The sequence below is a fragment of the Ambystoma mexicanum genome, chromosome 11, assembly GCF_040938575.1.
Source record: "Ambystoma mexicanum isolate Mex_15411 chromosome 11, UKY_AmexF1_1, whole genome shotgun sequence".
NCBI lineage: Eukaryota > Metazoa > Chordata > Amphibia > Caudata > Ambystomatidae > Ambystoma > Ambystoma mexicanum.
The window spans coordinates 913,740,312-913,765,290 of record NC_090934.1 but is presented as its reverse complement, the minus strand read 5'-3'; the positions used below and the strand labels follow the sequence as shown (position 1 = coordinate 913,765,290).

Below are 24,979 nucleotides of genomic sequence, written 5' to 3'. Positions count from 1 at the left end.
TATGCACGAAGCAAACATGAGTATGTTTTTACATGGGAATACTGACATTTATTGGTTCAGCCAAATGGAATTATTGGAACAGCCAGCTTAAAATATTAGTTATACTGGCATATTGTGAGGGCAAAGACATGAAAATGTGCTGGCAAATGCGTGTATGTGCTCTTGCATCTTTTGGATTTTTTCAATCCAATTGCAAACTGTCTTGTTTTTTTACACATGTTGTGTGCTGTATAATTCCCCCAATTTAAATGACTATTCAGAAAATGTTCTCAGGGAGAATACCCCTGAATCTCCTTTGGTAAATTTGGGCTCCATCGCTACGCTCAGTTGGTCTTGCATATTAGTGGCAAATATCTTTGTCTCTCCAGTTGAAAAGTTCACCAGTCCCCACTTGTGGCTGCTACATTTGGCACCACCCCCTTGTTTCTGTGCATTGTGAAAGACTTAAGCTTTGACTAAAAAAACATAATTACATATTTTACCTAGTGCAGTGCACAGTGTGCCCCTGCCTCAGCATGATCATCATGGGCATTGCGCATGGGTGTTGGTCCAGGCCAGCCCAGAGTGTGAAGCAGCCCCAGCTTTGTTGAGGAGGTTGAGGGTGGAAAATGCACAGGGAGCTTGGTTGCAGACCAATGGGAAGAACACACCAATCAGAGTCCAGTGCCAGGCCTGGAGGCGGGGCAAAGGTACGGTGGGGAGAGAAGGAATCAGGGAAAGCAAACGCTGGGCCGCAGTCAATGGACAAAGATGCCTCACAGGGCAGGGGAAGCGACTCTCACCTGATGCCTGGGATGGAAAAAGCACAGGGAGCTCGCTTGCAGAGTGATAGACCCTTGTTGCAAACCAATGGGACCAACGCGCCAATCAGAGTCCGGGGGCAGGCCTGGAGGCGGGACAAAGGTACGGTGGGGAGAGAGGGAGTCGGGGAAAGCAAATGCTGGTACGCAGGGATAAAAACAATGGACAAAGTTGACTCAGAGGGCAGGGGAAGCAACGCTCACCTGATGGCTGCGGTGGAAAAGGCACAGGGAGCTCGCTTGCAGAGTGCTAGACCCTTGTTGCAAACCAATGGGACGAACGTGCCAATCAGACTCCAGGGGCACGCCTGGAGGCGGGACAAAGGTACGGTGGGGAGAGAGGGAGTCGGTGAAAGAAAACGATAGGCCGCAGGGATAAAAACAATGGACAAAGTTGACTCAGAGGGCAGGGGAAATGACGCTCACCTGATCCCTGGGGTGGAAAAGGCACAGGGAGTTCGCTTGCAGAGGGCTAGACCCTCGTTGCAAACCAATGGGACCAACGCACCAATCAGAGTCCGGGGGCAGGCCCGAGGCAGGACAAAGTTACGGTGAGGAGAGCGGGAGTCGGGGAAAGCAAACGCTGGGCCGCAGGCGTGAAAACAATGGACAAAGTTGACTCAGAGGGCAGGGGAAGTGACGCTCACCTGATGCCTGGGTTGGAAAACGCAGAGGGAGCTCGCTTGCAGAGGGCAAGAACTTTGTTGCAAACCAATGGGACCAACACACCAATCAGTGTCCGGGAGCAGGTCTGGAGGCGGGACAAAGGTACGGTGGGGAGAGAAGGAGTTGGGGAAAGCAAACGCCGGGCCGCAGGGGTTAAAACAATTGACAAAGTTGCCTCAGAGGGCAGGGGAAGCGAAGCTCACCTGATGCCTGGCGTGGAAAAGGATTTGGATGTCATCCTTTCTCCCCTGAGGGGAGCCCCTTCCCATGAAGCCCTTGGTGGTGTACTCAGTGGGAGGATCTCATGAGGAAGGATCCCACCCTATGGGATTAGGGATGACTATCCAGGGAGAATGTGATGTGCACACTGAACACAACACTCTCTCTCACCCTCCTCAGGCACTCTTGTTACTTCAATACCTCCCACTTCCATGTGCATGTATAAGATAGGAAACAGAATTTCCTTCTTGAAAAGTACTGAGACGAGGAAGAGCATGCAGACTTCACATTTGACACAAACTCAATGACTGGAATGAAGAAAAATCCATATGACCCAGTGAAGAACCACAATGTTAATGTTGGGACGAGGGAGAAGTGCAGAGCCCTGAAGATCAACATGGGAAACAACTAGAGCATCGGTCCAATTGCAAAAGAAAAACAGTGCAAACCACAACTTAAAACGTATGAGCGGACGACCTCCGGTGTCATTCTGGCCCTGAAGGATCTTCAAACGGGAGCGGAGTAGTTCTGATGGGAGACGCCACAGACCAGGACACGTGCAGCAGAAATTTGGCGTCCAAGATAGATGGAAGAAAGAAGAACTTACTAGAAGGTTGGAGAACCAGAGGAGCAGGGAACCAAGCGGTCTGCAAGAGACCCAACGTTTGGGGAGAGACCAGTGTGGCAAAGCCCCCACAGCACAAGAACGGATTGCAGGAGCAAAGGGGAAGCCAAGTCGAACCACAGACACCAGAAGATACCGAAGGCCCCGCAAACCAAGCCAAAAGGTATGCAGAGGGTGCCCAGGAAGGTGCTGGGGAATCCTGAGGACTCTTGCCAATCGAGGGAAGAAGAGTGGAGAGATCTTCCTTGCCCCTGTGGGGCAAACCAAACCTTAGAGAACGAAAGATACCTGGTGAGAGATCATCCTCATGAAAAGCTATCAAGAAAAAACAACCACACTTGGCTGGAGAGTAAACCAAGTTAGTGGAGCTTGGAGAAGAAGAATACCCAAAGGCCCTGAGATTTAAAGAATGGCCAGTGGAAGAGAGAAATTCCTTCTGGACCTGTGAATTTGAAGTATACTGAGAAGCCTGAAGAAGGCCAGGGGAAGGGAGTAATTCCCCCTGGCATTCTGAACTGCTTTAAGACATCCTATAAAGGCCAGGGGGAGGGAGTCATCCCTCCTGCAACTTTGAACTGCCATGAGAAGCCTGAAAAGGGCCAAGGGAAGGGAGAGATTCCACCAGATATTGGGAATTGTGAAAATGAGCCCAAAAAAGACCAGGGGAAGGGAGTCATTCCCGTTAGTGTGGAGAGAGGGTGCTACCTGAATACCAGGTGAAGGGAGACATTCTCCTGGAGCACCTAGTCCAGGGTGAAGGGAACCATTCCCCCTGGTGGTAATACATCAAGAGGCGAGATACTTGGAGAGAGGAGGGTTTATCCAATAACCCAGTAGTGAAGAACCTATGAGCCATAAACAATGTTGATGTTCTGAACTGGAACTGTACCTGTTGAGAATGTTACTATTTTGGAGCTTCCAACCTGGAACTTTGTTTTGTGCTTTTGAAAAGGGATTACAAGCTGGGTAAGGGAGTCATTCCCTCAGAAACAGTCCCGCCTAACCATTGGAACTATATCCTACTGTCTAGATGAAGGGAATTATTCTTCTGGACCAAGGAGAGATACCACTTCTTTAGTTTAGTTATAATTGTAAGGGAAGGAAATAGGTTTTTCAGACAGGACGGTGGACTCTTGATTTTATTTCATTAATTGGGTATTTATAATGCGCCTATACACAAAGACTCAACAAGATAAGAGGGTGGCGGAAACAGGGAGGACAAAAACTAAAACGATCCTACTATGCCTTGTGACATTCGGATCATGCAAGTGCAGTAAAGAGAAGTGCAGGGGAGGAGGGGGGAGTGCCAATCAGGGCGGCAGGGCCCATGAGAAAGGTGAGTGTCAGGGGAGGCCAGGTGAACAGAGCCAGGGGAAAGCAGAGAGTGCCGATGAAAGAAGGTACACGAGGTAAGGGGCTGGAAGGACCGGTGGAGGCCCAGCCAGGCTAGTGCAAGGGGAGGGACCCAGAGGGGCAAGTGCAGGTTGGGGGTCAGGGGAAACCAAGTGCAGGGGTATAATGGATTGGGGGGGCCTGGTGCCCTGTAAGACTCTGAAGGAACCAGGGAGCCAGTCAAGAAGCCGACATGGACATTAGCAGGGGAGGGGGAAAGGGAAGGGAGAAGAGAAAAGGAAGGTCTTGAGAAGCTTCCGGAACTTTAGGAGATCCGGCTCAAGTCTGAGAGAGGCAGGTAGGCCATTCCAGAGGGAGACACCTGAGGAGGAGACGGATCTATCCCCAACCCCCACCCTCTGCTTGGTAAAGCGTCTGTTCTGCAGAGAGTTAGAGCTAGACAACTGAAGGGTTCTAGCAGGGAGCTATTTAGGGAGAGAGAGAGTTGAATGTAAAGGGGTCCCAAGCCCCAGAGCGCCTTGTGGATTATGGTCTTGAACTTTATTCTCGCAGCAACGGGAGCCAGTGGAACGATTTTAGGGTTTGGGGAGATACGGTCCGGAGTCTTGAGGCCAAGGATAAGTCTTGCAGTCCTGTTCTGGATTAGGGGGTGAAGGGAGGAGTTAGGCAGATAAAGTAAGAGTCTGTTGCAGTAGTCCAGCCTGGAGAGGACCAGACGTCTGGAGACATTGGGGGTCATTACACGGAACCATGCCGCTATTTGTGGCATGGCTACCTCCATTCCGGGTACCGGGTCCGGGTTCCCTGAATGGGGAAGTACCGGGCCATTCCAACCTTGGAGGGCCCGGTATTTCCCCATTCAGGGAACCCGGACCTGGTACATCCCTATTCCCATTTGAGCCCCCACAGGGCTCAATTGGAATGGGGAGCATGCTAACAACGGGCCCGTTAATAACGGGTTCGTTGTTAGCATGGTGGGCTGCTCGTGGGACCCGCTAAGGATGCCTGGTAAAACCAGGCGTCCTGGGCGGGTCCCGCGAGCACACCTCATAATAGGGTGTTAAGGGGTTAACGGCTCCGGCACCTTTACCAGCGCCGTTAACCCCTTACCGCCCTCCTCATAATGCCCCCCATTGACTTTCTGGGGAAGGTGAGGAAAGGTAGAATGCCTCTGAGGCTGTGCAGCTGAAAGTGAGCCTTCTTGGCAATGTCTGTGATGTGAGGAGAGAAGGAAAGAGAGGAGTTGAAGATGATACCAGGGTTTTTTGCCTCACAGGAGGGTGAGAGGAGGGCCCATGGAGGGCAGCCAGAGTGTGGGAGGGAAAGAGGTAGCGGGGTTCCAATGAGAAGGATCTATGTTTTACTGGCATTAAGGCAGTGATCGTTAGCAACGTGCCATGCCTGAATAGCAGAAAGGCAGTTAGGAATGAGAGAGTAAGAGGAGGAGGCAGAGGAGAGAAGCTTGAAGGAGAGCTGCGTGTCATCCGCATCACACTGGATGTTAGGAGAGAAGGTCGGGATCAGATGGGCTAGAGCGGCCAGGTAGATGTTGAAAGGCCATGGCGAGAGGATAAAGCCTTGGGGGACTCTGCAGGTCAAGAGTGAGATGGTGCAGAGAAAAGGGCCCAGTTGAATCTGGGAAGGTCAGTCCGAGAGGAAGGTGGTCTACCAGTCCAGAGCGAGGTCCATGATGCCAAGGGTATCATGGAGCCGATTTATCAGGTTGACATGGTTGACCCTATCAAAGGCAGAGGAAAGGTCAAGAACTATGAGAACAGAAGATCTGGAATAGAGATTAGAGAGCATGTCTTCTCGGGTGTTCAGGAGAGCAGTTTCCATGCCTCTAGCAGCTCTGAAGCCAGACTAGTGGTCGTGGAGACAACCAACAGATTCAGTGTGGTGTATAAGCTGGGAGATGGCCAGCTTCTCCAAGAGTTTGCGCAGGAATGGGGTAATGGATATAAGGCGGTAGTTTGCCAGACAGGAAGGGTCGGCAGAAGGCTTTTTGAGGATAGGATGCACAAGGATGTGCTTGAGGAGTGAGGTGAAGGGTCCAGTGGCAAAGGAGTGATTGCAGAAATCGGCCAAAGCCAGAGCAAGGGAGACAATATTGTCCTTGATAGTTCTGGAGGAGAAGGGGAGCACCTGTTTGGAGGAGACTTTAATAGAGAAAACTTCTCTAGAAATCTCATCAGGTGTTATGGGATAAAAAGAGGAGAGTAGGAGGAGAGGGGTGAGGAGGGCCAAGGGAGGCCTGAGAACAGGTAAGGGAGAAGGGTGAAGAGTATAGTAGAGTGAGGAGAAGATGTCCTGAGTTTTAGAAATGAAGTGAGAGGCCAGAGAAGTGCAGAGTGCAAGGGAAGGCAGAGGAGAAGTGGAGACTGCAGTAGGGTTGGTGAGATCCTTCCAGATTTTGAAAAGTTAAGTTGTGTTGTTTGTGGCAGCAGAGATGCGGGCTTGGATATAGGCCCTCTTCTTAGAGCAGATGGAGAGCCTCTATTGCCTCTGGAGCAGGGGCAGGCCAGTTTGTCAGAGAATGTGCTTGATGCCTGCCACTTCCACTCAGCCACTCTGGACTTGCGTTTAAGAGCAGCCAGGTTGGAAGTCATACCAGGAGTTGCACTTGGAGGCAGGTTTGACGTGGTTTTTCATGACAGGGGCAAGGATGTCCAGAGTGTTGGAGCGTGAGAGTTGAAGGTTAATGAGAGCTGTGTCTGAGTGAGAGTCAGTGGCAGGAGTAAGATGGGAAGTGAAGATGGCAGCAAAAGTGGCAACTGACGCTTGCTTGATAGGCCGAATGACAGAGAAGGAGGTTGGCAGTGCAGCTGGGAGCTTAGCCAGGGGACCCAGGAGGTCCAGATGAGAGGACGGCAAGCATGATCAGACCAGAAGAGAGGAGTAATGAGAGGGTTGGACCTGGGGATGTCTGAAAAGATGAGATCATCCAAGGTTTGATCAGCCGATTGTGTCGGCCCAGAAGGAAGAATGGAGAGGTAAAGAGAGTCACAGAGGTTGCAGAAGAGCCCAGAGGCAGCATCAGGGGAGTTGAGGTGAATATTGACATCTCAGAGGAGGAGAAGCTTGGAGGAGGAGGCAAGGAGAGAAGAGGTGAGGTCAGCCCTTTCAGAGAGGAAGTGGGAGACCTGGCTAGGGGGCCTGTAGATGGCGGGCAGATTCAGAGAGAGGCCAGGAGAGACATCAAGCATGCAGAAAAGGCATTGGAAAGAGGAGTAGGCCAGCAGGGATATGATAGTAGCAGGGACCAACTCAGGGAAGATCAGGGCAACTCCTCCCCGGGACAGTTATGCGTGGCCTTAGAGAGGATCTTGTACCCCTCAGTGAGGAGAGTGTCAAAACATGTGACAGAGCTAGCAGTGAACCGTGTCTCGGTGAGAGCGAGGACGTCTAGGTCGCGGTCTTCAAGGAGGTGGCAGATGTCAGAGTCATATTTGACAGCAGAGCAAGAGTTGAGGATAGCTAAGTGGAGTATGTTGCCACTGTTGAAGGTCTTCAGAGGAGGGGTACCAGAGTTTGGTACAACCCTTGGAGGTGGTAGAGAGGCCCGAGGAGTGGCAGAAGCAGGAGTTGCAGGAGAGGTGAGGGAGTTGATGAGAAAGGGAAGACACCTTTAAAGAAGGCAAATGTTGGGCTGAGAGCCCTGGGCCATGACAGTGCCATTTAAATCGACATTAATGAGATCCCTAGAGGACAGGAAGGATACCAAGAGTACCTAAACCAATAATGGGAGAAGAATGGAAAGAGCAGAGCACAGAGACCATAAGGGGAATACAAAGGTCCGGCGAAGGGATGACAAAGAGGATGTCAGTGATAGTCTGCCTGGAAGAAGCGTTTGACATAGGTGTCAGCGATGGGCAGGCCTGGATTGGAGACCAGGAGATCCTTCTTGAACTTTTTCTTTTCAGACTTCGTCAGAGGGGTAGGATAGGAGATAGAAAAGCAATTAGAGAAGAAAGGGTCGATTGAGAGCACCATTGAGGGAGAGTGCAGAGAGAAGGAAGGAGATGGAGAGGGAGGTACTGCAGAGCATGAAAACCAGCTGCAACCAACAGCACTGACACAATCTAGAGTCAAGTGTCCGGGAGGGGAAAAAAGGCGTAGGTTACAACATATAGCAGAAAGCATGACACCTAGAAGCGAGGGAAAAGCATAATTATAAACACAGCAGCAAATGCAAGAACATACAGATTTGTCTTTCCTAGGAAAGAGGGAAAAAGCCTAATTTTCAAACAAGGCATGCAAGAACTCACAGATTCGATTTTCCTAGAAGGGGTGAAAAGCTCCCCGGCTAATTAAGACAAATCACTGATGCCAGAAAAGGATTTCATTCAACTGCCAAGTGCAGCACACTGCAGTATTAGATAATAACAGTAATAAGATAGGACAGTTAAATAGGGAGCTGTAATGGTTGTTCCCCTGCCCAACCCTTTCTTACCTTGTCAGTCACTGCTGGTTGACCTAGGATCTTGATTTAAGGGGCAACTCAACCAATCAGGGCTCAAGGCTGGCTGGGATGTGGGTGGGGAGGAAGGTAACCGTAAAAGGGCCCAGTCAGGGAGCCGAGCCAAGACACGTCTAGAAGGCTACTAATAGAATATTTTAAATCAAGAATTCTGGCACAAAGAGCAGGAGCTCCAGACCTTACCACGAGGATGGTGGCAGCATAGAAAGCGGGCCGCTCCTCATATCAAGTAATTAACACAAGGTTCAATGGAGCCTGGGTGAACCAATCACAGGTCAGGGCAGGCTGGGAAGAGGGTGAGGAGGCGGGAACCTGGAAAAAGGCTCAGGCAGGGAGCAAAGACAAGCAGAGAAGGCTGCTAATGGATTTCATGGACATCCTGACAGAATCCTTAGTGTTTAGTTGAAAACAAAGAGGGGGCTCCAACCACATATCAATTAGTTGACACTGCTATCCAATTTGAGTGTCTACTGTGCTGTATCAGTTATCATTGTATATTAGTGCTTCAAAAGTAAGCTAGGTACCCCATAGTAGGGTTGTTTTACTCTGGATTTTGGTCCATGCACATAACTTCACATAACTTGAGACGTCAATTATATGCTCAAAACAAAGCTGCTTTTATTTAGCAGATCCAATCCTCTGACTGGGTTTACAACTATCATATTCACCTTTCAACAAATGGACAGAGTTAGATAGTGTAATGCTTATAACAGTACTTAATCACAGTGCAACGTTTAAATCAATGGTGTGTTAGTACTGTTTGCAAGGTAAATATTACATCATATTAAACCATTATATAAAGCAGAAGGCAAAGAAAATAGTGTTGACATATAGAAATGCAGAAGTGCTCAAGCCGCACACATTGGTTCTTTACACTTTGTTTTTAGAACAGGATAGATGCTAGTCTAATGGTTCTAGGCTAGCTAGAGAGCTGGGGCTAGTTGAAGTGGCCAGCTCTAGGGTGGGTTAGCTATTCCCACAGAGGACCAAACCGTTGGTCTACGGCAGGGGGAGGCGCCCTCTAAGAAGTTCAGTTGGATAAATTAGCAAAGTCTTATGCTTGAACCACAGGCGTTTCGGCTCCTTGGTGAAAAGCCTTCATCTGGGCCTCTTGGTTTGTCTCTCTGTTGGTGATCCTAGGGGAAGGGCTGAGGATACAGGTGCCCTTTGGTCGTGGTAATGGTGTTCACGGGCATGGTACTGCCAGTTCCGGGAAAGGTAGTTGTTTCCGTCCTCTTGCACGGGAAGCCCCAGGTTGGGTGGTGGAGCTTAAGGGCTCTGGGGGGGGGCTGTTACCCTATATTTGGAGGGTAGGTAGAGTGGTGCAGGGGCTCCTGCAGACTTGGAAGGCCAGGTTTCCTGGTATGTTCCAGGGTGTAGGTTTTGCTAGCTCTAGGCAGGTGGTTCAAAAAGAGGAGGAGGTGGTCGCAGTTACACATGGAGCGGTGGTGCTACAGCTCCGATGCTCGCGCTCTTCAACCAGGAGTGTGTTAAGATGAGGCAGGGAAACCTGTCTTAGAGGTTAGGGACACATAGGGTTTTCTATTTGTTTTTGGAATTAATACTCTAGCCTATACCACGCCACTTGTAAGTCAGTCCCTTCCTTCTGCACCCATACAATACATAACATGTAATTAAGGGAGGGTGGACAAATTGCAACTTTATGAGGTCTAGGGGACAGGGAAAAGTACAGTGGGCATTGCGTAGATAAATCAGGAGAGATGCAGAATAGTTGACGAGATGCTAGAACGACTCCACCCCTGACAGTAGGAGGGCATTTAGATTGGATTTAAATAGTGGTAGAGAATCAATTGAGCGGAGTGGCAGAGGAAGTCAATTCCTGAGTAGGGGAGGGAGAAGAGATGGAGATCAGAAATGAGAAGGAGCACAGGGGGGAGAAGGAGTGGCGGCCAGGTGGTGTGATGAGGATGATCTTAAAGTACGTGGGAGATTTAAGGGGGTGAGGTGGGCAGTTAGGTAAGGAAGGGCACTGGCGTTTATCATTTTTAAAATGATGAGAAGAGGTTTGTATTTAGCTCTAACTTCCACCAATTAATTTGGTTGCGGGACAAGGAGGTAGAGGTAAATCAAGGAAGGTTGAAAAGTGTGTGGACAGCAAAGGTAATGATTTTGTCCAGTGGTGAGAAAGCATAGTTGGGAAAGCCATGAAGAAGACTAGCACAGTAATCAGTTTTAGAGAGGATTAGGGTGGTTGTTATGTGTTTTGCAGTGTGGAAAGAATGGAGATGGTGTATTTTGCTGATACAAGGTCTAGTCTGGCAGCCGTAGCAGATTTCAAGATAAAGAGAAAAACATTGTGAAGTGGGTCAAATACAACACCAAGGTTGCGAGCAGAAGGAAAGTAAGGATGGTAGTCAGGGGAGAGAAATAAGGGAGGGGGAGAGCGGGGGATTGTGTGTTGGGTAGTCAAGTAGATAACTTTGGTCTTCGTGTAGTTGAGTATGAGCTAGTGAGATGCTTCCAACATTGTATGGCAGTGAGAGATGCTGCCTCTTAGTTTGTCAGATTTGGAGAGAAAAGCTAAGAATATCTGGGTGTCATCAGCTAAAAGCTGATATTTGAAGCCGTAGAAGGAGTTATGGGCACAGAGAACAGAGGTTTAGACAGTGAAAAGAATAGGACCTAGCAGTGACCCTTGGGCAACCCCAACAGTGAAAGGGGTGGGTGTGGAGGAAAGGTTATTCCAGACACTTGAAAGTGCCTAGGGGCAAGGTAGGAGGATATCCAATCAAGGGATTTATCTTTTATACCAAGGAGAGACACTTTGGCTTGGAGGTCAGAATGGTTGTGTTAGACCTGCGTATCAGCACTCTCAACCTAACTACAGAAGATGCATGCACACAACCCCCCCCACCTTGGTTGACAAGAGATGTATATTTTGAATATACTGGACACCTCCATGCAACCAATTGAGGGAAGAGGGTTAGGTTGAGGTTGTGGATATGTATGGGGAAGTTGGGTTAATCAGTAAGTGTGTTAGGAGCGGTAAATGGATAGGCAGGGTACATAGAACACAAACATGAAATGACACTGAAAACCTGTCTCACACTTTTGCCCTGTTGCCTCACTTTTTTCTAGACCTTCCTTACACCTAGCCACCCTATGCATGTCCTTGCAGTATACAGTGATTCATTTGAGCTTGGCCAACATGCTCTTCTTTAAGCCAAATTCACATAGAACACCCAACCAAAGTACACATGAGTACCTTTTTTTAATCCTGTTCCATAAATGTTCTACGATTTCCCAAACACTTGCACCCCACATTCCCCTCTGTTGCCGAATTTATCCTACAAACCCCCAACCTACAAGCACTGTAATATCCACACTCCTCGTATGATCCACAGTTCCTAACAGTCCAAACAAGAAGCCTTTGCCCCAAAAAAAATCAAAATAAAGTTGTCATAATTTCCCTCTTTTACATTCAGAAATTATAATGTGCACTGGGTGTGAAATGCCTCTTAACTGAGACCCCTCAACCCACGTGAGAGTCCAGGGGCATGGGTGAACCGGCGTTGAACAAACAGGCTATCCTAGTCCTTGTGCAGAATGTTTGAATATGTTAATTACTCCAGCATGAACTGGCCAATACATCACTGTTACTACCAATCAAGATTACCTCATGCACGAAGTTCCCTCAAGGTCTTTTCCTCAACCCTGTTTAACATTTTGGGGTCTTTCGGGTATGGGCCCCCACCTAGGCACATGCAGCAGGCATCACCAGTGAAATATTATTCTCTCAACACAGGCCCAGCACACGTGATTACTTGGTTCATCACCCTTCCTGTCTACAAAGCTCCTTTAAACATTTCACAAACATAATGTTTACTCAGGTTTATACGATATTTAAATGAGCGTAGACCTTGTTTGCCAATGTTTTACAAATATGTAAACCACATGCAATACCTTGCATTTACAATGTTTGCATTTTTGTAAACCTAACCAAAATTATGGTTCGAAGGGTTTGCACATTTTCATGTACCATTAAAACAAAAGGTATGCAACATCGTTGTACACTGCTGTACATGTTTTGTTATTGGTTTGCAAAACATTTGTAAATCTTTCAAACCATAGGTTTGGTATGGTTTACAAACAAGCAAACAATTGTAAACATGAGGTTTTGCACATAGTTTACATTGTTGTAAAATGTTTGCAAACAATGTGTACACGCATTCAAATGTTTTGTAAACTCCAAGTAGACATTATATTTGCAAACGATTTACAATATCTGTGTAAACTGTTGTAAAGATGAGGTTATGCAATGGTGTACCAATCTGAAAACATTTGTAAACTATCATTTTCATGCAGAGTAGAAGAAGGTCTAGAAGCATTAACCATCTGTCTCAACAAAAGGCATGATGTCACCACTCTACCGACCAATTTCATCCTGGAATGCATCCGTTTAGCTATGTTCGAAAACTCTTTTCTGTTCGAGAAACAAATTTACCAACAAGTGAAGGGAGTTAGCGTGGTGGGTGCCACCTTTGCTCCGGATGTGGCCAATTTATACATGGCCCAGTATGAGGACGACCACATCTATAACAAAAGCAATGCCTTCAAAGACAACATTAGATTATGGCGTTGCTACATAGATGATGTCCTCCTCATTTGGCAAGGCCCCGAGGAGCTTCTCGTAGCTTTCCATCAATGGCTCAATTTACAGACCCAACATATAAGATTCACCCTAGAATGGGATTTCCAGACAGTCAATTTCTTCGACCTACACATATATCGCTCTGGAAACAACCTCAAGACCAAACTTTTCAGGAAAACTACAGACAGGAAGAGTCTTCTGCAATTTACAAGCTATCACCCAGAATGACTCAAATACAATTTACCATACGCCCAATTCCTTCGTGTGCGCAGAAACTGCTCTCTTAAGGAGAAGAACCCCATCAACAGTATGGTCTCTGTCACTCCTTTCAACCCCATCAGTAATCTCACCAAGGCCTCCATCAATAAACTTTGGTATTCATCAAAAATGAAGGGACCCTGGCAAAAAAAAAAGAACTTTTTGCTTTCAAAAAGAATACAAACCTGTGAGACACACTGGTACACACCTTTTTGGAACCAGCAACAGAAATTAATACTCTGTGGAATCTAACACCCGTGGTGGGACACTTCAGCTGCAGCCGGTGTGTGGCATGTAAATACACAAAATCCAGCAAAACCTTCACCTACAAAGTCTTCCACTGGACTATGAAAAATCATACAAACTGTGAAAGCAAATACATCATCTATGTCATCAGATGTCCTTGTGACCTAATATACATCAGAATCAGGTCCATCAAACAACGGATTGGTGAACACAGGTCACGCATCAAAAATGCAGTGGCTGATAAACCACTGGTAGAACACTTTACCAAGAAAGGACACACTAATGAGGATTTCTCTTGGACAATTGTACAACAACTGACCCCTCAAAAACAAGGTGGTGACATTAATATCCCTGACAAAATTGGAACAAATATAGGTGCATAGATAAGACACCATAAAAAATGGACTGAATAGCATAGTCGAATGGAAGCACTTTTGGAATTTATTACAGCTCAAGTATCAACCTACACACCAGGCTCATTAGATTCCAAGCCAGGAGCCATACCACACAGGCAACACTTCCCTTGTAGATCTATGTACTCCCTGACCCGCACCCAATAATTGTTTTGATTTGAGAGCACGCACCTATCGGCTTGAGTCACATGTCCCTTCTCTTTTGAATGCAATTCGTCATTTTATCTTGCCTATGTATCTCATTATCCGCCCCACTGTGAACTTGGCTCACATCATTTTGGGTTTTTGATAGAAGGCAAACACATCCAACTCAATCACCACCATGCCTAATTTATACCTGAACTGAATTATGCAAATGAACTGAATTACGCAAACGGAAATATCACCCTGCCTAATGTATACCAGAATTGTGCAAATGTACTGAATGATGCATAGGCTAAATACGTTTTAATAGCATTGGCATTGAGTCAGAATAATGTCTCCAGTGTCTCCCCTAGTCTCTTTGGATATTAGAGAGCACACACCTAAAAATTGTCTGAATTTATTTAACAGCTTTGGTAAACATATCCAGTGCTCCATTCTGCCACAAGATATCCGGCATAGATCACTCGATCATGTTTTATGCACCAAGTTGACAATTAGATAAAATGTATCTTGTGTTCCACTCCATCGTAGTTTTTTCACATGAATGTGGTCAGTTATGTTGCACGAATAAGGCACTGCTGCAACACAAATATGTTCTGTTGAAATATGTACTTACTATATTTATGAACTGTTGCAATCAGCAACCAGTGGCACCCTATATATAAACCAGACCATATTATGCTAGACCGAGATATACGCGCATATCCTCATGCATAGATATCTTTGACTCATGGACATTACACGCCCCTGCCTCCCGAGCGCTGGAACAGCAGGGGTGTTTTCACTATGCCATACTTTGGTGTCCGCCATTAGCAGGACTACAATCCCCATCATGCATTTGGTACCAGTGACTCTGGGAAGAGCGTTCTCCATCCCTCCCATCGTGTTTTCCCACACGAACACACTTTTTTACCAAACAAATCGTCTGACCAATCAATAACAGTCAACATACTGACTCTGTTTATCATTGGACCAGAGATTGAGCTACATACAGACACAACCAACCAGTCTTACTCTCACGCTGACTGGGCGACGCAACACAAGCACACCTCTCTCCCCATTGGCCCATCTGGCGCACCACGATTGGTTGCAACGGATCATGGGCGGGGCTTCATCACTGACAGCTCCACGCCGTTAGTCTTTGTCTCCTGGGCAACACACAGTGTAGACTGCCGTCCGCTCAGAGAGATTCAGTCGATCGCAGTGAGAACAATTAAGTTACACAATTCAGGACTTATCACGTCTCCACCACCACACGGTGCGTACCTGGATTTGTGCACTATAAAAAGTGTTTTGCCATGCACACAAAACCAAGGATCGCATCTGATGCCCTGCACGGTAACTCCCTTTTTTTGTCACTTAATCCACTTTGATGACTCCGTGCACGCCTATGTAACTCTTTCACTAGCGGCATGCCACCTCCCGGCACCAATTGCTAGATCGTCATTAGGCATGCTTTATCACTCAGCACCAGCTCTTGACGATCTTTAATTTAATTTTACTTGACGGATTATATGACAGCATTCTTCAGTTTTCTTTTTCCCAGACTTGTGGTTTCAACACACCACTTGTGGGTGCCGCCACATCCTGGCCAACAGATTATGTCCAGGACCACCAGAGTGATTTCCACACTCCTGTATCTCCAAGCAGTGTATTCATAACACCGCTCCGCTAGCCTTCACCATGAAAAGGTGAAGGACTATTTGTAGACGCTTTACCGCTGCATCACTTTTTGACGGTAAATTCTGCATAAATACACTTCCCTAGTGTATTTTTTGGCACCAACTAGCCACTAACAAGTACTGTAAATTAAAAATAATACATTACAGAGATCAGACACCATCATAACAGCCTTTCACATCTTTATTACACTCTGACAGATACCACACGGACAGAGTAACCCTTCAACCCAATCCTGAAGAAGGCCACCCTAACAACTAGCTTCAATCTCCTGCTACAGTTGGCCGAAACACTACAGTGTCGATTCGTGACACAACGTCTTATCCCACCTTTCTGTTTTCACATGTTGTTGTGTGTTAAGTTTTTTTAAAAATACCCATGGACCACAAGTAGTCCTGGACAGCACTTACTCGTTTATGTATTAATATGTATATTTTTTGCTAGAGAATGTGCACTAATGTGAGGAAAATTCCCTCAATACTGAAGAGCTTGGTACGTAGCCGTACCCCCCACTTGTAAAGTAAAAAAGATGTCCGTTTGCTGTTACTTTGTCAAAAAGTAAAAATGTATCACTGTTGTTATTTTGAGATTAATACATTAATCCAGAAACTTGCTGTCTTGATCTCCCATCCTGATTTTTTTCGTTATTACAAGTTACCCGCCTGGGCATATCAGGACATAGCCAGGCGCCCATTATTATATATTTTCATCTTAGAGCAGTAAATATCTCCCTTAGATTCATACACCACGGGAGAGGCAAAGTCTGATGTAACTAACATTATACCAAGCACATCTTGTCTCAAATGGAAATTCAGGAAACACATTTGTCGTGCAGTGGAGGGTACGTTTTATGATACTATCATACATTCCCCCCTGGTCAATTTAAGATGGAACCTAACCAGAAGTGTCCTTCAGTAGCCCAGTTTTCTTCTTGCCTATGTCACCATCAAGACTTAACTATCCTACACAAATGCAAAACCTTTCTATTAATGACATGGCCATCCTCTCAACCACCTGTACTAAGGTACATTTACAAGGATGACATTATGAAATGTATGTACTTTTCTTTCAAATATGGTTAATCTTATGCACGAAAAAAATCAAAGAATCTGACACAGGTGGTAGTAACCGTGTCCTCTTTACTATTACCTTTGAGCCTACCATGTTTTCCTCTACCCTTTCACATGGTTCTCCAATTAACCCTATCATTGAAACGTGTTTACACACAACTCTTTTACCTCCCTGTTCTTGCATTCCAGGAGTAAACCACTAGTAGCCCTCAAGCAAATCAGTAACTTCTTCAGAGTGAGATTCAAATATTAACCTACCGCTCAACTACCACCTTCAGATCTCTGAATTTGAGAGTCAAAGTCACTGTAGCCATAGTCAGGGTCACTGTTAACATTCCAGCGACTACCAGGTCAGCATGGGTGCCCTCTAGAACAGTCAACCTCATTTCTCCAGGGACGGGAGAGAGCAACGGCAGGAGAAGAAAATAATTGGAAGCATGGCCTAAACCATGCAACTACAACTAACAATGACACAGTCTGAACTTTCAGTTCATTGTATGTGTCTTCCCGAATGCCCTTCTATCCAATCCACCATCAAACCCCATTGTTGATAGACAGCCCGAGAGGATGAACATCTAGTAGACTCCCTCGAGAGTAGGGCTTTTGAAAATAGTTCTGGAACACCAATAAAGAGCCTTGTGTGGCCTTATGACTGTGAGAAGTGAGGGCCAGCTAGGTTATTAGGTGTTAAAAAGTGACAAGATACTAGGCTGTGGCCAATTTCCCCACTCCCACAATCCCCCTCACCATGAATTTAGTGAACAAGTCTTAAATAACAATCTCACGTGAAACTGTTGGGCAGAGCTTGCACACTGGGTAACAAGGAAAAGTGCAGACTCTGTCGCAACACAAAGGAGCAAAGAGGTGAAGGAGTTAGTAGAGCAGATGGGACACTCGTGGGTGGGATTTCTATTAAATGTCAAAGACAGTTTAGGGGAATATGGATTCACGTTTTCTTATTCACTATCTGTTGAGATAAACTTGAAAGGCTACTTTTTGTGGCAATTTCCTTGGTTTTCCCAGCTCGATGGTGCATTGGAAGCAGTAATATTTATGGTTGACCCTTAAGGCCCTTTATGCCCTTTTCCATTAGATTTCCCTTACAGGGTTTCCTCAGAATATCATACAGCAGGGAATGAGAGTGTGTGGGTGAGCATGCATCCAATCCCAAAGGGTGGAACTGAATTTTCTTCACTGACCTCCTCATCCCCTTACAGATACACTTCTTCATCTGGCGCTCAGTGCTTTGGCCCCCCAAAAATTGTGTTTTGGAATACCACCGTTTTTTCTCCTTCTTTCTCTGCAATTTGAGCATAACCAACAGCCCGCCCACAATTTAAAAGTACCTGGTCTTCACAATATCCTCACTATAACAATGTTTAAGTGACACTTAGAATATTCCAAAAGCAATAAAACAAAGTAAATAAAAAAAGCAATACAAAATCCTAAAAAATAGAGAACCCAAAAAAAAAGGGATATGTAGCGTAGGGTATTTATTTCTCCGACCTACTGATGGACCCTTAACGCCAGTACGGTGGTGGGGAACAATCTATATCCCCCCATCCTAAGTACAACTGTGGAAAAAAGAAAGTTTTGGCAACCTCGACAAAATCATGAATGTGGTTAACAGGGGATGAGCTGCTCTCTTGAGTTCTTGGGTGAGAAAAGGCACATGACACCAAGTTGCAGTTTTCTGACCATCAGGGGGTGCTCTAAAGGACCATGGAAGGGAGTCTGAGTTCAGCAACCTTTCACCCGCTCCCACTACATCTCATGTCTGCCCTCTGAACGAAGACATGAGCACAAGATAACTAAACACCTTGAACACACTCGAATATTTACTGTCTCAGACATTGCCCACTCATGGGTGCGGCCAGAGGATATACATGGCACCCTTGACATCAAGTAGACGAAGAACAAAGTACTTTCCCAGTTCTGACTAGAGGCTGTTGAAGTCAGCCATTAGCACTTCCAGTTTGCCCATTAGTGCACAATTGGGTCGCCTTTGTGTCCAAATATAGAATCCGCCTTCTTGAAGTGGCCATGCCGCTTAGACAACACTCCATGGTCTCATACACACACACATGAATACACTTACCAACCCCCAACTCTCCAACTGTCTTCAGTCAGCCATTGCTGGCCATTGCTGGCAGGTTGCATATGTTGCCCTCAGAAGGGGAAGGGGGAGGGGGCATTGTCCCTAGAAACAGCATTCCAAATGCCCTCCTCTCATGGAACAGCCCACAATTTGAATGGCAGCGAGTACTGTCAAACACATATACATACTACTATGTACATTTTTTTCAGCAACATGTCTTGGTAGTTTTCTTGAATTAAAACCTAACCAAGGGACAGTAACCCCCTCTTAAGGGGACCCTGTTTGGTCCAGGAGTTACAGATAGATCACAGAGACTCGGAACACTGACACTGTGATGCCAGTCAGTCACTGGGCCTTCGCGCAAGTGAGACAGTTTGTGCAGGCCATTATAGTTCTTAGCTTGTTTAGGGTGTACAGTGTCACATTTACCAATGCCTGCTTCTAGCCCGATTCCCTCTGACCTAGTTGTACTTCCAAGTGAAACAGAATGACAGAACAGTTCAGTAAACGCACCACAGGTCTTGATAATGAACGCCACAGCGCCCATGCCCCGGCTTATTCCACCAGGTCATGCTAGCCCCCTCGGCATGTCTAAGTAATTCCATTGACCTGGAATTGTTATCAAAGGTGATTTGAAATTGAATTTTCGTCCCAACATGAATCCCCAGAAAATGTCAATGAGGTATTATTAACACAGCTAAAGTGTGAGGCTAATGGCACTGGAAATCCTGGTGCAGAATACAAAAAAGGCAAAGTCTAGGTGTAAACGAGTGTGAACATAGAATAGATGCTAGTTATCAGTTGCTGGCATGACCAGGTAACCTGAACTAGATGTCACAACTACAAGTGCAACACCAAAGCCAGATACCTCTAGGGCCTAGATGCAAAAGAACTAAAGAGCCAAAGTGCTAACCTGCTGCACACATGGGGACACTAGCAGATGGTCCAGAGCATAATGGGTACCTGAGGGTAAAGGGGGTCTACAGCTGTGCCCCCTCTTGTTCGAATATGATCGTTCTCACGTGCAAGGTGTGGAAGACAGTAACCATCTCGGTGCTGCTAGTGTGTGGTTGAACCAGTTATATTTGAGGGAGTGGATATTTTCTGTTTGCATATTTCATGTGGTTGCGAGTATCGAAAATGTACTGTCAGTGTCCTCTTTAAAAAAAGATATGACGAGTCGCATGGTCTGTCATGCAAATGGGTATTTACGTCAGTCACAGAGCTTTGCCTAATCACCTGTCTTGCTTTTAAAGAACTGTTTATGTAAGCATGTCTAAGGATGGCTGTATCCTGTACTAGATAGTCAACTGTCTCAAAGCATTTTCGCCATGCCTGCCATTATGTGTGAAAGCCCACAGCTCTATGCCCCAGTGCAGGCCTCGAATTTTGCGATGTGACTGTACATGGTGACGGCACATGCCACACCAAGTGATAGCCAACGTACACGCACTGCAAACGATTCCCCTTGCATTTTGCCATTCCTGCAAACTAGATCTTCCTGCTACACACGAGGGCGAACATATCAGAGAAAGGAGACATTGATTAGTAGTTAAGCAACAGACTCTGAAAGAAAGGCATTGCGGGGAACCCACTTTGATCAACCCTGCATGGCCCTCCCGAGCAGTGGCGTCGCCAGGAATCAAATTTAGGAGGGGCACAGAGGGGGCCAAAGACAAAAGTAGGGGGGCACAGACAAAAGTAGGGGGAGAACCTGGTCACTGCTCGTCTTAGGTAGGGGGGCACAGGATTTCACAGGGGGGGCCCCGGCCCACCTAGGCCCCCCCTAGCAACGCCACTGCTCCCGAGTAATGAAATTCCACAAGGTCAACTCAATGGTCATTGGCCATATGTCCTTATTTTTCAGGTGTCAAGAGCTGTGCCGTGCTTGCAGAAAAACGTACTCTCATCATTGGCAATTGCACATCTGTTAGTGAAGTGGGCCTGCACTAATGCGGAGGTAACTGCATGTCCTCCTCAAGGTAAGCAAGAAGGCGTGCAACCCTTTATGAAACATGAATCCGGTTGATGTAGGCAAGCTAGTGTAGAGAGACACCACTGACTAGAGTAGAGGTGAAATTAATGAGGCAGAATTGAGTCTGTGGAAAGCCCATTGACTCGCAGTCCCAATTCTAGCCACTCAGAGGAGAGAACTCCTTTGACCACAAAGTTATCATTTCAGCTTGATGTGATGAAGCGTTCCTATCAGTACCAGTGATTGACCTGCTAACAGCGTCAAGATATTAAGAATGTACCCTTGTATAGTCTGAGAGGATAGAGTACGGGAGAAGGGAGAGCGATCGAGAGAGGAGATAAGGTGAAGGTCTTTACATACCAGAGAGAAACAGTGCTGGTTACCTTGCGGTTCTACTTTTTTGCGAAACCTTGTATAGATTAGTTCCCACGCTAGTTGTGGTGTTTTACAGTGATATTCTTATTGTGGTGTAGACATATAGTCTCATGGAAGTCAGCCAATACGTATTTCGACCCAGAAGGGTCTTTATCAAGGCAAGACTGAGCTGTACGATGGGGGATAATTACCCTATTCGAGCCCCATAAGGCTGGAATGTTCAGAATCTGTCCCAATTTTGGGTCTTGAGATTTGCCTCGGGCTGGTAGATACAGCTCCAGCGGCCCTGGCATGCTTCGAGGGCGCCCTGTGAAGTATAAATACCGGAAGGGAGCTACACATGCAAGAGTCACGATAAAGATCACCATGGTGTCTTTAAAACCCCTGAGGTGGGAAGTAAACCCTTGGAATTAATTCCCTGTTTACTTTGTTTTACTTTGCTTATGGCAGTGTGTGTGCTGCTGCAGACTTTAAAATACACATTTGTTTTTCTGAATCGATGTTGGTTTCTAAAGAGATGGGACCACCAGAGACAGCTGTGTTTCGGTTAATTCTGGAAACTGCAGTGGCAGCACTACAGCCCTTGAAGGCTTAGGTGGTGAGTTTTCAGGAGCCACTCGACGCTACTGTGATGTATTAGTTGTGCACTGTTGCGAGGTCACAAGGGTGACCAGCCCTATTAAATTGTAGTTGTCATGTCTAATTGCTTTCAATGGAAGCCATAGACATAACAAAGGATGGCAAAAAAGGAGGATAGTGGGGACTGAGGGGGAGGGATCAATGTTGAGATTGTGCTTTAAACTTGCCCGAGTGGAATCTCTGTGAAGATTCCAAAAGGTGGTTCGGGCACTCTGAATTGAGAAAAGATATCTGGGTAATTTAGGAAGGGAGGGGCCACTGCCCCTAAATACTGGAAGTGCAATAATGTGTAATCAAGAGAACTGTAGCGCTCGAAGAAAGCTCACCCACACTCGTATTTAGCCCACACGTTCTCAGAGGTCGCCCACACATAGTCACCAGCCACAGTGAATGGCAGCTAATATTTATCCAACATATATAGGCCACCCGAGATCATGGCTGGTTCACATGTTTGCCCTGATCCATGCAACTTCATTTGACACCTTCTGCTTTTTGACACGCAGGCGCGGTGCTGACATGAACAAGATGTCCCAGTGCAGCTGCTGCCACATGACGACCTCTGTATCTAGGACCGCAGAATTCAGCTGTGCCGGATCCATTGAACCCATCATTAAATCCTACCCAGACGTGACTGGGTGCCAATGCACTGACACCTGCCTGTAACAGCATCTACTCATCTATCCTTGCCATGACGTCCTCTGGCACTTCAGAGAGCTCTTCTAACATCTGCTGCCCAAAAACCTGGCCTTTTGTCATAACTTATTTGAGCACACCAAGACCCTTGTTTTTAGATTGAATCACGCAGAGGCACAATACGACGCAAATATAAAAGGGCTGAATTAGCACAACAGCATCACACTTATGCGTTCTCACCTGGGACGTCAAGAGACTGCGCATGCAATGCTTGCGTGAAATGCTATATAGTTAGAAAAATGTATCGTTATCATCAGTTTGTTACTATTCAGTCTCTGCTGCCCTCAACATTATTTAACTACTAACATGTGTTTGCTGATGCAAGTGACAGCGATCAGACGTCGAATATAATTAACAGGGGGCATGTATCCATGTGGTTTAAGACTAGGTACACGATCCTAATGGGCACTGATGATGCCACGATTGGCGATTTTAGCTGCCTTCATGGGTAAGGAATGGGAAAATGCCACTCATGGTAGAAAGTACAGCATGAGGCCTGACTCCCTGAGGCCAATTGCCTATGTAAAGAGACCAATCAACCTGATCTGCTAGTTGTATTTAATTCCCTGAGTGTTAGATGTGCTTACATTGTCCCACTGTCTTTACACAAGCCCTTTAAGACTCCTGTGGTATTATGGTATAGAGAAAAAAAAACATCAATTTTGGAAAAAGCTTTCCATCCCTTACGAAATGGCAGGATCCCAGAGATGGACGCTCTTCAACAATCGAGGGGTTACTTTCTTTCTGAGATCGAACAGAGACACCAACACACATTGACAAAGAAGAAGAAAATCACGTGGGTGGTCAGGTGATGGGATCTGACAAATACATGCATGGGTAGAATGCGGAAACAGATCGTGAAATGTGTACCCTTTGCTTTAACGCCATGCCCTTCAAGGGCTACAGCATATATTCCGTTTCCTAGGAGGCAGGGGTGGGCGGGGGGCAGAGAAGGGATAGCAATGAAAGGGGAACGTTTATTTGCTGGAAAACGGAATTTCACTGCTGCATTACATTTTGTACCTGCAGGGGGCGGAGGGCTTCTCTTTCTGTCTCGTTTATGCTGGGCTGCGAAAGGGAGTGCGCTTGTTATTATTCTTTTAAGAGCACGGCTTTCATGTGATGTGAATATACTCAACTCTGTCTGTGGAAGCGGCTTGCAAATAAAAACGGTATAATTTCACCTGCACCCTGTCTCAGATGTTGTCGCATAGCTCTTGTTGAGTTCCGACGGGATCGGAACTCCGTGATTAATGAAGCATGCAAACAAATCAGGCGCATGAAATGAGACGCGGGAGCCGGGGTAAATGAGATCTACTCTTCTTTATTATCTGTGCCAAACTGTCGTCCGAGGCGGTAACCCCGCCTCTTCCCTTTCCGTGGCATCAACAAAGAGAAAAGACACACATACTGACAATGCACGTCCATAGAAATAGGACACAACATCTCCCCCTCACTTAAATGAGGAGTATGTGTTACTTCATTTCTTCTATCCACCGAGTGGGTCGGCGTATGTTCCTTTTGGACTGGCTCCTCCGTGGTGTCTTCTCCCAGTCCATAGGTGTGTCACTGTCGCTGTCATCCGCGTCACGTTCTTCCATCCGGTATTCGGACTCCACATCTGAGGATTCATAGTCAATCCTCAAGCGATCAGTGGCCTGTTCAGTGCTTCCTCAAAGTTTTTGAAGAATGACGAGTTTCTCGTAATGGTTCCCCGTGGGCTGGCAGCTGTTATCATAGAGCCGTTGACGTGTGTCACCTCTAAGGGTTCAGGTCTGAACGCCGGGGTGTCCTTGGTGTTTTGTTCTTGTCTTACTAACACCACGTCGCCCACTTGAATGTGACAAGACTTGGCTTGCCTCTTTTGGTCAGTGTATGCCTTTGCTTTTTCTTTGCTTCGCTTGTCACGATTGAGTGCGTCACCGACTATGGTTGGCGATGGTAGGGCACGGGGGTTATGAGGCAGTTGTGTTCGTATGATACGGCCAAACATTAGTGTGGATGGACACACCCCTGTGGTGCTATGTGGAGTATTCCTGTATTCTCGTAGGAGAGTGCAGATGGCCTGCATGAATGAACGATTTGTGATGGAGCATACTTGGAGGGTTCTCTTGAGAGAGCTCATGAACTTCTCGGCCATTCCATTTGCTTGTGGCCACAGTGGTGTGATTGTTCTATGTTGAAAACCGAGATGTTCCGCGAACATTGCGAAGTCGTGCCCACTGAATGGTGGGCCATTGTCTGACTTTACTATTGATGGTATGCCATAGTCAGAAAAAGTCTTGTCCAGAGCAGGTATCACGGCTTGTGCACTTGTTGAGTGAATGAGATGTACCTCAGGGAATCTTGACATTTCGTCCACAATTACCAGCACATATTTCCCATTTGCCAAAGGTCCAAACATGTCTACGGCCACTCTGTCCCACACTTGCAGAGGCATCTCTGACGACTGGAGGGGTGCTGGGAATGTTCGGGGCCCCACCGCCTGGCATGTGAGGCAGTTGCCTAGGATTTGTTCCGCTTGTTCATCCAGTTTTGGGAACCAGACCTTTGTTCTCAGTTGTCTCTTTGTGGACACTATGCCACGGTGGCCAGCGTGAGCGATGTCCAGTATTTGTTTTTGCAGGCTAGTG

The 24,979-nt window shown here is 46.6% G+C and overlaps 1 protein-coding gene across 2 annotated transcripts in view; it reads left to right on the top strand.

The window, feature by feature from the left end:
- Positions 1 to 24,979, top strand: part of LOC138503907 (mucin-5B-like) — a 444,631-nt gene that overhangs the window by 403,464 nt on the left and 16,188 nt on the right. The window contains exons 39-40 of one of the 2 annotated variants that reach the window (XR_011279729.1): positions 20,532 to 20,646; positions 22,157 to 23,535. The exons of the other annotated variant lie outside the window; for it this stretch is intronic. The gene's annotated coding sequence lies outside the window, so the exon portion shown is untranslated. Of the gene's footprint in view, positions 1 to 20,531; positions 20,647 to 22,156; positions 23,536 to 24,979 lie in introns of those variants that run through there. 2 annotated transcript variants of the gene reach the window in all.